The following is a 17,457-nucleotide window of genomic DNA, read 5'->3' on the forward strand; positions in this document are numbered from 1 at the left end:
TGTGAGTGGGGGAGGGACAGAGAGAGAGGGAGACACAGAATCCGAAGCAAACTCCAGGCTCTTGAGTTGTCAGCACAGAGCCCCACGTGGGGCTCAAACTCATAAGCTGTGAGATCATGACCTGAGCTGAAGTCAGAAGCTTAGCTGACTGAGCCACTCGGGAGCCCCAAGTCCCACCATTTTTATTTAACATAGTCCTGGAAATCCTAATCTCAGCAATCAGAAGACAAAAAGAAACAAAGGGCATCCAAATTGGCAAGGAAGAAATCAAACTTCCACTATTTGCCAATGACATGATAATATATGTAGATATGTACTTCTATACACCAACAATGAAGAAGGATAAAGAGAAATCAAGGGATCAATCTCATTTACAATTGTACCAAAATGCATAAGATACCTAGGAATAAACCTAACCAAAGTAAAAGATATGTACTCTGAAAACTATAAAACAATTTCGAAAGAAATTGAAGATGACACAAAGAAATGGAAAAACATTCCATGCTCATGGATTGGAAAAGCAAATATTGTTAAAATGTCTATATTACCCAAAGCAATCTCCACATTTAATGCAATCACTATCAAAATACCAACATCGATTTTTCGTAACAAAAAATCCCAGAATTTGTATGGAACCATAAAAGACCCCAAATAGCTAAAGCAATCTTGAAAAAGAAAAACAAAGCTGGACGCATCACAGACTTCAAGTTATATTACAAATATAGATGAGTTTGTATTCTTAGAATCTTATGTGTAGAATCACTCAGTGTTTTCTCTCTCTCTCTCTCTCTCTCCCTCCCTCCCTCCCCCCCCCCCCCGTAATCTGGCTTATTTTCAAGTAGAATAATGATTTTTAGATTGTTCCATATGGTTGCTTATTTATCCATTCACCTGTTGATAGATATTTTGACCGCTTCCATTTATGGCTCTTACTAATAAACCTGCTATGACATTTATGAAAGAAAAAACAACAAATAAGTAGTGATCAAGACAATAGGGCACCGGCACAAAAACACATAGATCAATGGAACAGAAGAGAAAACCCAGAAATGGATCCACAACTATATGGTTAACTAATCTTTGACAAAAAAGGAAAGAATACACAATGGAAAAGTCTTTTTAACAAATGGTGTTTGAAAAACTGGACAGCAGCCTGCAAAAGAATAAAACTGGACCAATTTCTTACATACAAAAGAAACTCAAAATGGATGAAAAACCTTAATGTGAGATAGGAAATCATCAAAATCCTAGAGGAGAACACAGGTAGTAACTTCCTTGACATCAGCCATAGCAACTTCTTATTAGAAATGTCTCCTTTATTAAGGGAAACAAAAGAAAAAAATAAACTATTGGGGCTTCATCAAGATAAAACCCTTCTGTAAAGGGAAGGAAATAATCAACAAAACTAAAAGGCAACTTATGGAATGGGAGAAAATACTTGCAAATGACATATCTGGTAAAAGGCTAGTATTCAAAATATATAAAGAACTTATAAAAGTCAACACCTCAAAAAACAAGCCATCCAATTAAAAAATGAACAGAAGACATGAATAAACAATTTTTCAAAAACATGAAGTTAGATGACAGACACATGAAAAGATGCTCAACATCACTATCAGGGAAATACAATTGAAGGCTGCAATGCACTATCACTTCCCACCTGTCAGAATGGCTAAAATTAACAACACAGGAAACAGGTGTTGGGGAGAATGCAGAGAAAGGGGAACCCTCTTACACTGTTGGTGGGAATGCAAACTGGTACAGCCACTCTGAAAAACAGTATGAAAGTCCCTCAAAAAGTTAAAAATAGAACCACCCTGACTCAGCAATTGCACCTCTAGGTATTTACTCAAATGTTACAAAAATTCTGATTTGAAGGGTCACATGCACCCTGATGTTTACAGCAGTATTATTAATAATAGCCAAATCATGGAAAGAGCCCAAATGTCCACTGACTGATGAATGGATAAAGAAGATGTGGTATTTATATAGAATGGAATATTATTCAACCATCAAAAAGAATTAAATCTTGACATTTGCAATGACACGTGTGGGGCTAGAGAGTGTACAGCTAAGTGAAATAAATCTGTCAGAGAAAGGCAAATACCATATGATTTCACTCATGTAGAATTTAAGAAACAAAACAGACATAAGGGAAAAAGAGTAAAAAGGTGGGGGGCAAACCAGAAAACAGACACTGAACTACAGAGAGCACAGGGATTATTATCAGAGAGGAGGTGGGTGGGGGCATGGATTAAATGGGAGATGGGGATTAAGGAATTCGCCTGTCATGATGAGCACAGGGTGATGTATGGAAGTGTTGAATTGCTATATTGCACACCTGAAATTAATATTACACTGTAGGTTAACTAACTGGAATTTACATAAAAACTTGAAGCTAAAAAGAAATTAAGATGCCCAATTTTAATATTCACTCAGCATTGTATATATAATATATACATAAAATAATATAAATATATATAACTATATATATATATAGGTCATATCAACAAAATTGTAATTTTCTAGAATTTTTAAACTCCAAAGAAATTAGAAATTATTTAGGAAATCTTTTTATTATTTATCTGTTTTATTCCACTCACATTGGAAAAGTATGACTTTTGTGATATTAATTTCTGGCACTGAGTTAAAAACTCAGGGTCTTAGCATTCAGTTTTGTCTTATTTTAATTATCTCATGATTGTTTTCTTTGAACTGTAAGAGAAAGATCAACTAGATTATTGTTTATTATCTCAACATAATTGTCAGAAACCTATCTGTTTCAGACCTCAACATACAAATTGACGTATTCACAAAAGTAAACATGGTTAAGGGAAAATTCTGGAATATGAAAAATTTATCAAGTAAATATTTAAGAAAAGTTTACCCATTATAAACATTGAGATTCATGGATTTATTAGAAATTAGAGGGGCGCCTGGGTGGCGCAGTTGGTTGAGCGTCCGGCTTCAGCCAGGTCACGATCTCGCGGTCTGTGAGTTCGAGCCCCGCGTCAGGCTCTGGGCTGATGGCTCAGAGCCTGGAGCCTGTTTCCGATTCTGTGTCTCCCTCTCTCTCTGCCCCTCCCCCGTTCATGCTCTGTCTCTCTCTGTCCCAAAAATAAATAAACGTTGGAAAAAAAAATTAAAAAAAAAAAAAGAAATTAGAGCTATATGCATACAAACGGTTTAAAATATTTTAACGAAAAGAACACAGCTGCATCAATAGATTAAAAATACAGCATCACAGCTTATAAAAAATTTCATAGTAATAAATGTAGCTAAAATAACTATTTTTCAAATAATTTAACATTTTTGTTAAATACTCTGGGAGGTTTTACAAGCAATTTTTAGAAAACAAGAAAAATAGTAGGTAGTATTGCCACATGGTACATTCAAGGAAATGATATCAGGAGACAAAATAGAAATCCCAAAAGATCATACACAGACCAAATCAAACTCATGTAACAATATTGAGACTAAAACTATTTTGTTATGTAAAATTGATAAGTTTGAAATGTATATATTAAGTATATTTTTATAGTTTGAAATTGCCTGGTTTCTGGAAGGCAGAAGTTGGAAAATTTTTGGAAGGAGGTTCGAGAGAAAGCATGAGACGAAGTAAAATTATCATTGTTTTCCAAGTCTAGCAGATGATACATTAAAAATTATGTCCAAATTAACCTTTCCAGATTTATAGTAATTACAATATGCAGATTTTCATGTTTACCTGACTAAAAGTCTAGAGGAATTTGAGATTAACACAGACTCTAATATACATTATTTTTGTCAGCTGGGAAAGATATATGGACAAAGGGAAACTAATTCATAAAAGAAAAAGACTTCTCTTTTTATATTTGTAAGTGAAATAAAGTAAATTTATGTTGTGTCAAGTCATTTTAGACAAAGTGAATTGGGAAAGAAGTGAAAGTAAATGATCACTTCACAGATGCCTGAAGTTCACATGAAGTACTAAGATTGTGTGAGAGCATACTGAAAATCACCCTGAGTTCTGTTAAATGTTTTTGCTAGCATATTAAAAATAAATAAAAACCTGTCAAGAATGTTTGTTAAGTGGAACTCTGATATTCATGATCTTCCCACTGAGTTTAAATATCACTCTCTATTTCTGAGGTGCTCAGTTATTATGTAAGAAGCACATTAATAGAAAGACATTTCTTTAACCATTCAATTTTTGTGCCTGAAATCTTACATTTAAAAAAAAATCTTAAAGATAATGTTTTAGTAGTAAACACCACAGGTTTTTTTCTAAATTAAGATAAATAAATCTAATCTAAATAAACCATGGCCATGGTGTTCTGTGTATAATAATAACATACAAAATAATGCCATGCAAATAGATAGGTTTTTGAAAGCCCATGTTTCTTACTTCCCAGACAAGAAAGATTAACATAATGTATTTCTTAAAAAAAAACTAAAAACAACCAACTAAACTGGAACTTAAAAAGAAATCCCGAATAAATCATAAATAATTACATCCATTGTTTATGGATTACCTTTATGAATTACCTTTTGCTCATCCAAATCTGAAAATGTTGAGTAACACTTGCCTAAGAATTTTATTTTTGTAAATGTTTATTTTTGAGAGCGAGAGAGAGACAGACAGACAGACAGACAGAGGAGCGCAGGCACAGAATCCAAAGCAGGCTCCAGGCTCCGAGCTATCAGCATAGAGATAGAAGTGGGGCTCAAACTCACAAACTGTGAGATCATGACCTGAGGCAGTCAGACACTTAACCAACTGAGTCACCCAGGGGCCCCTTCCCTGAGAATTTTAAAAGAAGTAGTTTCTTTAGTTTTTATTTTCGTTCTATTTAGTTAACTTACAGTGTTTCAGGTGTACAATATAGTGATCCAATGATTCCATACATTACTCAGTGTTCATCACAATAAGTGCCCTCCTTAATCCCTATTACGCTTTATCCCATCTGTCCACCTAACTTCCCTCTAGTAACCACCAAAGTGTTCTTTGGAGGTTACAACTCTGTTTTTGATTTGTTTCTTTCTCTCTCTTTTTTCCCTTTGCTCATTAGTTTTGTTTCTTAAATTCCACATATGAGTGAAAGCCCATGGTATTTGTCTTTCTCTGATTTATTTCGCTTAGCATTATACTCTCTAGCTCCATCCATGTCATTGCAAATGGCAAGGCTTCATTCTTTTATATGGCCAAATAATATTCTGTGTGTGTGTGTGTGTGTGTGTGTGTGTGTGTGTACATACCTAATTATACACATACACACACTCCTTCCTTATCCATTCATCAGCTGATGTATACTGGGGCTGCTTCCATATCTCGGCTATTGTATACAATCTGCTATAAATATAGGGGTGAATGTATCCCTTTGAATTAGTGTTTTTGCATTCTTTAGGAAAATACCCAGTAGTGTGATTACTGGATCATAAGTAGTTCTATTTTTAACTATTTGAGAAACCTCCATACTGTTTTCCAGAGTGGCTGCATCAATTTGTATTTCTACTAACAGTGCAAGAGGGTTTCCCTTTCTCCACATCCTCGCCAATACTTGTCGTTGCTTGTGTTGTTGATTTTACGCATTTTGACAGGTATGAGGTGATATCTCATTGTAGTTTTGATTTACATTTTCCTGATGGCTAGTGATGATGAACATCTTTTCATGTGTCTTTTGGTCATCTGTATATTTTCTTTGGAGAAATGTCTGTTCATATCCTCTGCCCATTTTTAATTGGATTATTTGGTTTTGGGGTGTTGACTTGTATAAATTTTTTATATATTTTGGATACTAACTCTTTATTGGATATGTCATTTGCAAATATCTTCTCCCATTCCATAGATTGCCCTTTAGTTTTGTTGGTTGTTTCCTTTGCTATGCAAAAGGTGTTTTTGTTTGTTTGTTTGTTTGTTTGTTTGTTTTCCTTTTTTTTTCCTGATATAGTCCCAAGAGCTTATATTTGCTTTTGTTTCCCTGGCCTCAGGAGACATATCTACAAAAAAGTTACTTTGGCTGATGTCAAGGAAATTACTGCCTGTGTTCTCTTCTAAGATTTTATGGTTTATTTGTTTATGGTTTCAGGTCTCACATTTAGGTCTTTCATCCATTTTGAGTGTACTTTTGCCTATGGTATAAGAAAGTGTCCCAGTTTCTTTCTCTTTTTAGGCTGCTGTCCAGTTTTCCGATCACCATTTATTGAAGAGATTGTCTTTTTTCCGGTTAGATATTCTTTCCTGCTTTGCCAAAGAATAATTGACCATATAGATTTGGGTTCATTTCTGAGTCTTCTCTTCTGTTCCATCGTTTTTGTGCAAGTTCCATACTCTCTTCATGACTATAGTTTTGTAATATAACTTGAAGTCTGGAATTGTGATGTCTCCAGCTTTGCTTTTCATTTTCAAGATTGCTTTGGCTATTCAGGGTCTTTTGTGGTCCCATACAAATTTTAGGATTCTTTGTTCTAGTTCTGTGAAAAAGGATGTTCATATTTTGTTAGGGATTGCAGTACATGTGTAGGTTGCTTTGGGTAGTATAAACGTTTTGACAATATTTGTTCTCCCAGTCCATGATCATGGAATGTTTTTCTACTTTTTTGTGTCTTTAATTACTTTCATCAATGTTTTCTAGTTTTCAGAGTATACCTCTTTCACCTCTTTGGTTAGGTTTATTCTGTGTATCTTATTTTTGGTACAATTGTAAGTGGGATTTTTTCTTAATTTAACAGAACTAACTTTGAAGCTAGTCACAGGATTCTTTGTTTACAAAAATCTAATTTGACCTAAAAGCGTTTGTTCAGTCAATGATTTCAGCAATATTTTACTGGTTTATATTGCAGAAAAATTATTTTATGACAGTGTTTTTGAAATTTTTACATTAAACTTTAAAATCGCTTCAGTATTTCTAAGTATTGGATATTGAATACTCTGAATTTCAAAGAATTCTTTTGTTATTTCTCTTGATTGTTCATCTGGAGTTTCTTACTCTTTCTTGTCATTCACGACATGGCTGTTTTTGAAGATACAAACCTTTCTTTAGATAGAAAAATGTAGTTTTCCTAAGAAAAATTATAGGTTTATCATATTTCAGACTCAATTTTAACATTATAAAATTTAAACTGGTTGGATCTTGATCTCATTCTTTTTTACTGAAATATTTGGTTTATAACATTAAGGTAAAACACAGTTGTGTTATTCTACACAATAAGTTTAAATTCGTAATTGATTACACCCCAAATTTAAACTGCTAAATAATATTTACTATTTCTTTGTGTTTCTAATTTATTTCAAAGTCATTTAAAGTAATTTACTTCTGTATGTGGCTATCTCTCCACCTTGATATAAAGTTGAGTTTCTTTACTTACTTTTCTCAATTTTTTTTTTTTTTTTTTGGTGAAGGGGGCTTTTGTAAATTAAAATTTTCTTTGTGAATATGTAAAATATTTATATATTTTCTAAACCAAAACTACAGTAACAGGGTGTGTTTCAAAAAGGTACCCTTCCATCATTGCCTCTTCACCCTGTTCCTTTTCTTATCCATAGATAACAATTGTTATTAAATTATAAGTTCAGTGAAAGGTTTTTCTTTATCTCTTAGTTTCAATTTACTTATGTTTTTCTTGGGATTTTACAGAGGAATAAATTTAATATTAGCCTGAGTTGGTGAAGAAATTGTTAGGACTAAACAAACCCCTTGTACTGAAGTTGAAAGTTTTCAGATGAAATGGTTTCCATATAGGCCAGTGTTTTTCTTTTTTTCTCCTCTCCCTGCTTGTCCATCAGGCCTTTCTAGATTAGATGAGTGGTTTTTTGCTTCTATTCTTCTTCATATATATTAGCTTTTGCTACTGGAAGGTGTTCACTTCATTTCTATTAGGGACAGAAATCCTTTCAACAGGAAACATGACTGAGAATAGCTGTGTGATTCCATTTACCATGTGAGTATAACCCCAGAAGCTAGACTTCACCTTGCTATTCTCACCATTGGTCATGATGGTACCTTGATCAACAAATTTCTCTTAGTTTGTGTATTAGAGTCCTCCAGAGAAATAAAGCCATAGTGGATTTATATAAAGAGATTGTAATAATTTAGCTCATGCTTTTATGGAGCCTGAGAAGTCCTATGACCTGTTATCTGCAAGATGGAAACCCCACAAAGCCATTGGTGTAATCCCAGTCCTATTCTCGAGGCCTAAAAACCAGGGGAGCTGATGGTGCAAATCTCAGTTCAAGGGCAGGAGACTGATATCCTGTCTCGGGAAGGCATGAAGGAAGCAAAAAGGGGTGAATTCCTCCTTCATAAACCTTTTTGTTCTATTGGAGCCCTCACAGATTGGATGATACTCACCCACATTAGGGAAGACTATCTATTTTAATGAGTCTACTCATTCAAATGGTAATCTTACTCAGAAATACTCAAAGTCACAACCCAGAATATTGTTTAATCTGGACATCCATTTCCCTTGTCAAAGTTGACACATAAAATTAACCATCACAATTTATCTGCTTCCTCACTCTAGACTCAGCTTTATAAATGCAGGGGCCATGTTTAATGTCTTCCTCATTCTGTTCCTTTTGTCATACAACGAGCTCCTTCACACTGAAATTCAAATACTTTCTTGGGAGTAAGCAGCTAATATTAAATATACAAACTCCTTATGAAGAAGTATGAAGATATAGGAGATGAACAATATAGCAAAAATATGATTTTTATGTTACTCTTATATGCATCATTTTACCTTAAGTATACATACCTGAGGCATACCATATCCCTATACTTTTGGCAACAATCACACTTTCATAAAACTTACTCATTTCTTTTCTAAAAATCTATTTCTTTCCCAGTTTTTGAAATTTTACTTATTAGAGTCATGAGTTTCTCAAGTTACAGAGTATCCCACATCCAGTTATTTACCAAGTGATACTGATTCTATTTTCAGATTATCTCTTCAATCATTTTTTTTTCTTTATGTATGCCTGTTTCCCCTGACTTAGTTTGGATATCAATTCTCTTTCCAAATCTTTTGTCCAATCTCCCTGTAGTGGCCTGTTTTGTTCTTCCATACACCATAATGAAGCTTGGATTTCTATGTATAAAATATATCTTTCATATCACTCTTTGGTTAAAAAAAGTATGCTTTTTAACACATAGGATTATGTCTAATATCTTTAAATTGGAAGTTAAATCTTTCAGATTTTGTCCCTATCTACTTGTTCAGTTATTTTCTATTTTGTAACCTATGTTCTAAGCTTTGTAAATCTCTATTAATTTCCTCTATGTATGATGATCTTACCTGATTCTTTGCCTTTAAGTCTATACTTTCTTCTGTTTGAAAAACTCTATCTTGCTCTCTGCCTAAAAGATATCTACTTATTTTTCAAGAGCACAGATAAATTATTATATTCTACTTTGATGATGTCAGATCCTACAGAGAATTAGTTGCCTCATTTTCTCTAACAATGATATAAACAGGAATGATTAGATTTTTATGTGACATTTTCTTTCCATCGTGTTTTTATCAAATTCTTAAAACCACTCTTTTTCAGGTGGTAAAGCTGAGGTTCAGAACCATTACTTAATTCAGCCAAGAGAATATAAGCTCAGTCCCTACTACTTAATGAACCCTTTAAAGAGCCCCTCAATGAGTGCATTTGTAAATAATTCTTCATATTTAGATACACATTGATTCTCACCATACTGTTCATTTAACTCTCTTGCTTCTCATCTATTTGCTTATCTCCCTGAGAAGACCTTCATCCTCATTATTTTTTTTTTTACTTTATTTCCACTCTAATTTCTCTGAGATAACCTGAAAAGGAACAGACCTTCTCCTTTTATCTATTTATTACTCTTAAGCATATCCAGCATGAGTTCTTTGTGTCCATAAGCAGTATATGTTTCCCAGTCTGTAGTTGTCATTAATTACCCTGTCCAATTCTTGGTCTTCTATTTTCCACCTACTCTTGGCTTCCAGGATCTGAGTTCTGATCTCTTGCTTGAGTTAGAGTTACATCCCTTCTGTCTCTCTTGATTTCTTATTTACTTTATATTAGTAAGTGTATAGGCTACATACATATGGATAAGGATGTAGTAAAAATGAGACCTAGACATCCTGGGTGACTCGGTTAAGCTTCTGACTTTGGCTCAGGTTATGATCTCGCAGTTCATGAGTTCAAACCCTACTTTAGGCTCTCTGATGTTAGCACAGAGCCAAATGAACCCACTTTGGATCCTTTTCCCCCTCTCTCACTGTCCCTTCCCCGCTTGCATGCATGTGCACTCTCTTTCTCTCTCTCTCAAAAATAAATAAACATTTTTAAAAATATCATTCAGTAACCAAGATCCTTTATAAATCTGCCCATACTCCAAGGTATTGTCCTGATCTGCACGGTCCAAGACAAAGGACTACCAGGTCTGTGTTCTAACATTTTTTTCCAGGGGAAATAGTGCAATCCAATGATACATCAAAAGTTGCACATAACACCTCTGTTCATATGCCATTAGTGTGGACACAGTCATATGACCATATCAAACTGAAAGAGAGGTTGTAAAATACAGTCACCAGGTAGAGCATCTGAAGGAGGAAAAGAGAATAGAAACTTAAAATTGGTTACTAGTGTGCACTACATTTATCTATTATTTATTCTGAAACCGTGCTAATTTAACATATATATACGTTTATTTCATAGAAAATTCTACACTTGAACTAGAAAGTCCTCAGTTTGAATCCTAGCACAACCATGAAACTCTTTGTACTTTGGAAATGACATTTTCTGCGCTATATTTTTTATGACTGAAACTAGTTTGTAGAAATGTTATCCAGATACATTAAGTTAATCTTAATTTATTACCCACTGCATACTTCAGAAACATCATGCATGGTGACCAGAGAAACTACCCTTAACGTTATGTTCATTCATTTTCCCAACAACTCATTTCTATTAAAGAGACTATCCTTTATCGTTAAAAGGGAAAGTGATTGAAAATAATGAGATATTTTCTTACTAAAAAGAAGAGAGAATGAATATTGCAATAATGTTTAAAGAAAAAAATCCAAAATTACCGCTATTCACATGACCATATAATCTCTTCCATAGACTTGTTCTGTGATCTTGAGCTGTTTTGTCTGTCCTCTCTTGGCCTCAGTTTTCTTATTTACGAAAACTTGATGATCTCCAAGATTCTTTCCTTTACTAATGTTGCTGATTCTCTTTAGTTAAAAATATGTATTTATTAAACATTTTATTTATATGTGTAAGAGACTATATGGCATTTTTATTGCAAGGCAGTTTGATGATGATGATGAACTGTTGAATAAAACAGACCTATATTCCTCTGCTGAGAAGCTTACATTCTAATAAGATTGGTAATAAAAATTAAGGGAAAATAATGATGGGGTAATTACTATCAGAAGACATGAAAGCCAGGCTTAGAAGAAAGAAAATGGATATATTTTTACAAATCTATGGTTTTCAGTAACATAAACTGTTATATATGTAGTTTCTCATATAGTTATATATAGTTATGTATATAGTTTATTAGGTATATATTACCTTGGGATAATGTATAATTAAAACACAGCTTACATGTATCCCTAATGAATTTACTCAGCCTACTTTATCCCACTTCTACTCCTTCACCTACCTAAAAAACACATTACATAATTTATGTGGAGTAGTATAGAACTCAAACATAATCTCCTGCATCTTCTTACTCTAGATGACATTCTATAAAAGTGCGCAATGACACCCAGACAGATATTACATTTAAGTTTATTTTTTTAAATTTTTTTTCTTTTTTTTACATTTAAGTTTATTAATGATGATATTAAGCAGTCTTTTGATTCTGAATGATACTAGAAATAAAATAATTATTCTCTATTTAGGCTACATTCTGCCTATAAAAATATTTCATCTATGAAAACACTTTGCCTCTGTAGCATAATTGGAGGATACTAGTCATGTGTGTCAGTAAAAAGGTCATAGCACAATAAATTTTAAATACACATGTTAAGTATAATTTGACACGGTTCAATATCTTAAAATATGCATTTTGTTATATCTTTATTCCAAGGCACATCTCCAGCTTTGAATTACTAACTGAATAAGTGAAAAATTATTAACTACCATGTAGTCCTTTTCAATTAATCCACATTAACTTTCTAACCTTAATGTCCATTGAGAGGTACCCAGGTATACTTTTTCTGTTTGTCACTTAATCTTAGTATCTCATCTCTGAATTTGCTTATCATAATCACAAAAACTAATCTTTATGGAACTCCATGTGTGTGTGTGCTAGCTACAGTGATAAATTATTTTTTAATCCTCATCTAACTCGATGAACTAGGTTGTTGTATTATAGTCACTTAGTTATGACCAGAAAGTTAACCCAAATTAATGGTTATCATTATACAGAATAACTATTTCTAAGTCTATTTGACAATGCTAAAATGCAAGGTTTCTCTAAGAAGCATAGTGCTAACATTATTCTGTTTTTTTTCTAAGTATAGAGGACCTTCTGCTAATTCAACAAGGCTGTTATATATTGCCTTTCCCCCAATTCTGTTATATTCATGTATATATGAATATACACATAAAAGCATTCATTTAAAGTCAGTATACTACATCTATTACTTACATATAGAATATTTTCTAGTGATAAGTCCCAAGAAATTCTTAAGCACCCAAATAGCTTAGAGTTAAGACCACCAGCTTTTAGCAGTAAAACACAAGTTGAGTGAATTCTGCCCAGTTTTATTTTTGGTTACTTTCTTCTTTTAAATGTTGACTTGTGTTATCTGTGTAGATATTCATTGTAGATTATTGGGAAAGTACAGAAAACTATTAGTTAAGACGTGGTCAATGCTCTTGGAGAACTGATAGTGGTGTCTTAAACAATGTAATAATCATACTCGTCTTTTCTAAAAATTCTGAAATGCCAGATGAGTTGGAGGGAAAGAGGTATCTTCTATACTGTTAGGCTACCATCCCCTAGGTTGTTGCTGTCACCATGTCTCATCTAAATAAGACTGAATGTCAGAAAATATACTTGAATGGGTAGCATTTTCTTTTCAGGAATTATTAGACAGTGACATTCACCATCTGCTGCTATCTTACTGGACACAACATGGCAATTTTGAACTTACCAGAGTCTTGCTAATGTGGTCTTTAAGTAGATGGTCATGCATCCAGCTAAAATTATCAATGTTCTAGTATTAAAAAAAGGAGAGTGGGTATTGGGACCAGTAACCACCAAAGAAAAGTATCTCTCTGAGATTTTTAATGTTAATTTTGGATTAGTGTGATTAATGATGAAATAAATGTATGGAACATTAATTATTCCACAGTGTGGAGGTTTTAAGCTAGATCCCCGAAATGCAAATTCTGGGTCAAAATATGGCAAACAAACCAAAAAAGTTAAAATCATGCCTAAATATGTCTCATAAAGATAGTACTAGTTTATGCTTAAACATAATTTATGCTTGAAAACTATGATATATTCCAGGATTTATTTATAACTTTGCAAATGTGATAGACAAAATACTTTAAAACTGCACATTAGTTTCACTTTTAAGCATGATATATTTCTAAGTGAATTGGCCAATTTTGTTTGCTCTACACATTGTCTCCTTATGCATCTTCTTATTTTATGTAGAATCTAATGTTTCTTACTTATGGAAACTTCATATATATCGCGGATAGTAACACTTCACTAATAATGTTATTTTTAAATATTTTCCTAGTTTGATCTTTACTTCTTGTTTATTAACTTACTGCTTTTCTATGTTTTAGAACTTTAAAAGCTATATGTTTTCAGTACTCAAATCCATCAATAATATTTTTCAAGTGTCTTATCCTCAGTTATATTGAGATGTAATTGACATATCACCACATAAGTAAAGTATACAGCATAATGATTTCACTTACTATTTCACATACCATGAAATGATTACTACAGTAAGTTAACTCTGATCACCTCATATAGATACAGGGAAAAAAAAAGAAAATACATTTATTTTTCCTGGTGATGAGAACGTTGAGGATTTACTCTCAACAACTTTTATATATGCCGAACAACTTTTACATATGCCAAACAGCAGTGTTAACTATAGTCATCATGTTGTACATTACATCCCTAGTACTTGTAACTGAAAATTTGACCACCTTCCTCCATTTCCCCCTTCCCCACCCCTATTTCTGGTAATCACAGATCTGATGTTTTCTATGAATTTGTTATCTGTTTATTTATTTGTTTATTTTAAAATTTCTAACACAGAAGTGAGAGCATACAGTATTGGTCCCATCCTCCCTCCCTCCCTCCCTCTCTCTCTCTCTCTCTCTCTCTCTCTCTTTCTTTCTTTTCTAGAAGTTTGTACCTCTTAGTCCCCTTCACATATTTTGCTCACCTTCAGCATCTCCCAGCTGTGGTAACCAACCAACACTTTGTTCTCTATAAGTTTGCTTTATTTTGTTTGTTTGTCTTGTTTAGATTCCACATATAAGTATTTGTCTTTTTCAGATTTATTTCATTTAGCATAATACTCTGTAAGTCCATCCATGATGTCACAAATGGCAACATTTCTTTCTTCTTTAATGCTGAGTAATATTCTGAGGCACAGGAATCCCTTGAAGATGCTACAAGTTCAGTTCCAGACCACAGCAATAAAGTGATCTTTACAACAAATAATTTTTCTGGTTCCCAATACATATATGAAAGTTCTGTTTCTACTGTAGACTAGTAAGTGTGCAATATCATTATGTCAAAAAAAAATGTACATACCTTAATGAAAAAATACTTAATTCCTAAAAAATGCTAACCATCATCTGAACTTTCAGTAAATCATAATCATTGATCATAGATCACCATTACAAATATAATAACAATGAAAAAGTTTGAAATATTACAAGAATTATCAAAATATGACAGACATGGAGTGAGCAAATGCTGAGAGCAAAATGGGACTGATAGACTTGCTTGAGAGTTGCCATAAATCTTCAATTCGTAGAGAAGGCAGTATCTACAAAGTGCAATAAAGTGAGTATAATAAAATGAAGTATGTCCAGTGAAGGAATGCATATATACATACATAAATACATACATACATACATCATCTTTATTCACTTATCAATGGACACTTAGGTTACTTTTATGTCTTAGCTATTGTAAATAATGCTGCAATATATATATATATATATATATATCTTTGAATTGATATTTTTGTTTTCTTCAGATAAATACCCAAAAGTAGAATTGCTTGAACATATGATAGTTGGCTCAGGTCATTTGATGGCTTGTAAGTTCGAGCCCCACATTGGGCTCTGTGCTGAGAGCTCACAGCCAGGAGCCTCTTTCAGATTCTGTGTCTCCCTCACTCTCGGCCCCTCCCCCACTCACTCTCTCGTCTCTCTTTGTCTCTCTCTCAAATTTACTTTATTAATAAAATTTAAAAATTTTGATTCACTAAAACAGCAGACCTTTGGAAATCTCTATTTACAAGTCATAGAGAGAAGAATCGAAATCCGATACAGTGTCTTAGCACAGGCTGCTATAACAAAATGCCATGGGCTAGGTGTCCTAAATAGCAGACATTTGTTTCTTACAGTTCTGGATGTAAGTCTGACCTGAGATCAGAATGCCAACATCATTAAATTATGGTGAAGTCATCTGTCTTGCAGATGACTGCTTTCTTGGTGTATCCTCAAATGGTGTGGAAATAGAAGAGAGAAGAAAGAAAGCAGGTTATCTGGTCTATTCTTATTAGGGCACTAATCTCATCCTGAGGACTGTATCCTCATGACCTCATCTAAACCTTATTACCTTCCAAAGGTCCCACCTCCAAATACTATCACATTGGGAGTTAAGACTTCACCATGTGAATTTTCGGGAAACACACTCAGTCATTAACTACCAGAAAATGTAGTCAAAATATAATTCTTCCAAAGATTACATATCAGTTACTATGGCTAAAAATGTAAATGGCCTCAAGCCCAGGACCTGGACATGTTAGATTGCCAGGGTTTGAGCCCAGGCTGAGGGTGGCCGGATACCTCAGGCCCGGGGAGTTCTGGATCAGTGCCTGCGGGGCTGGCTGTAAGTACACCCAGCCGAGGGGGTCACCGAGATCCAGGAGGTTCAGGGAGCATTAGTGATCTATGTGTGTTTTTGCAAGGCACCTAATAAAAAACTTCTTCACAAAATGGTTAATATGATTAAGTGAAACAGAAAATGGCAAGCACGTGTCTGTATTAGAGCTCCTTGGCAACATTCTTATCATCCCTCAAGCCACCCTTGGTGGGAGAATAAAAGGCAGAAACATGCAGTATCACTCTAACTCTGGAAAAGCAGAAGGGTTAAAACTTTATCCGCAATTTGTGACTCTGTGTGAGAAGGAATTAGCTGCTAACAGCAAGACAGCTGAAGCCACGGTTGTGGCAGAACAGGATACTTACCCGAACAAACAGGAGTTCTAAAGCTGGACACCAGTGGACCATATACACACCTAGTTTAGTTTTGAAAAATTAAGTTAGCTTCTGCAATTGTTTTGTGGTATAAAATGATCTCAACTCTAATTATTTTCTTCGCCTTCTTTTTTTTTAATGTTTATTTTTGAGAGAGTGAGAGAGAGTGTGAGAAGGGGAGGGGCAGAGAGCGAGGGAGACACAGAATCTGAAGCAGGCTCCAGGCTCTGAGCTGTCAGCACAGAGCCCGACGCGGGGCTCAAACTCAGAAACCGCGAGATCATGACCTGAGCTGAAGTCAGACGTTTAACCCACTAAGTGACCCAAGTGCTCCATTCTTCCTCTTCTTGAATATGCTAACCTGCAGCAATTTTAGATAAGAAAATCCTGGGTCCCATCCATAACTCTGTAACCTGCTAATTGGATGACCTTGTCAAGTCGCAAAACACTGTGTTAGTTAGACATGAGCAAGGAAGGATAAAGCAGGTTCTGGCCACACCTTTGGAGCCACCCTGAAAGTTAACGGTCACACTTTCAGAGCTACCTCTAAGGGCTAACAGAACAGGAAAGGCCTTGCCACAGAGCTGGCTCAAAAGCCACAAGGGGACTTATAAGAGATGAGCATGTGCTCAAAATGTGCACCTTGCCCTTAAGTACTTTTAAGGTCACAACAAAAGCTCATAAGACACTCATAAATACACAATACATAAATAAATGCAAATAGAATGCATCATGGGTAGGTGCATGCTGAGAAGCCATAATGTCATATAACCACCAGGTGTCAATCAAAAATATCAATAAAGCCAAATTCACATGTACACAAAACAAGCTTAAAAGGTTGTAGGTAGAGCTTCTTGGAGCCATTGCCATCCTTCTTCTTCTGGCAGTGGTCTGCTTTTACTCTTGCAAGTGTATTCTACTTACCTACTTGATAAACTCTATCTCCCCATTCTGATCTGGGGTCTCCAATTCTTTGGTACATCTGGGACAAGAACTGAGTGACCCAATGACAGCTG

At 34.3% G+C, this 17,457-nt stretch overlaps 1 pseudogene; it reads left to right on the forward strand.

Moving 5' to 3' along the window:
* LOC125164883 (D-aminoacyl-tRNA deacylase 2-like) overlaps positions 1 to 16,491 on the forward strand; it is a 37,780-nt pseudogene extending 21,289 nt beyond the window's left edge.
* Positions 16,492 to 17,457: the final 966 nt, after the last annotated feature.

The sequence above is a fragment of the Prionailurus viverrinus genome, chromosome B1 (assembly GCF_022837055.1).
Source record: "Prionailurus viverrinus isolate Anna chromosome B1, UM_Priviv_1.0, whole genome shotgun sequence".
Classification (NCBI taxonomy): Eukaryota; Metazoa; Chordata; class Mammalia; order Carnivora; family Felidae; genus Prionailurus; species Prionailurus viverrinus.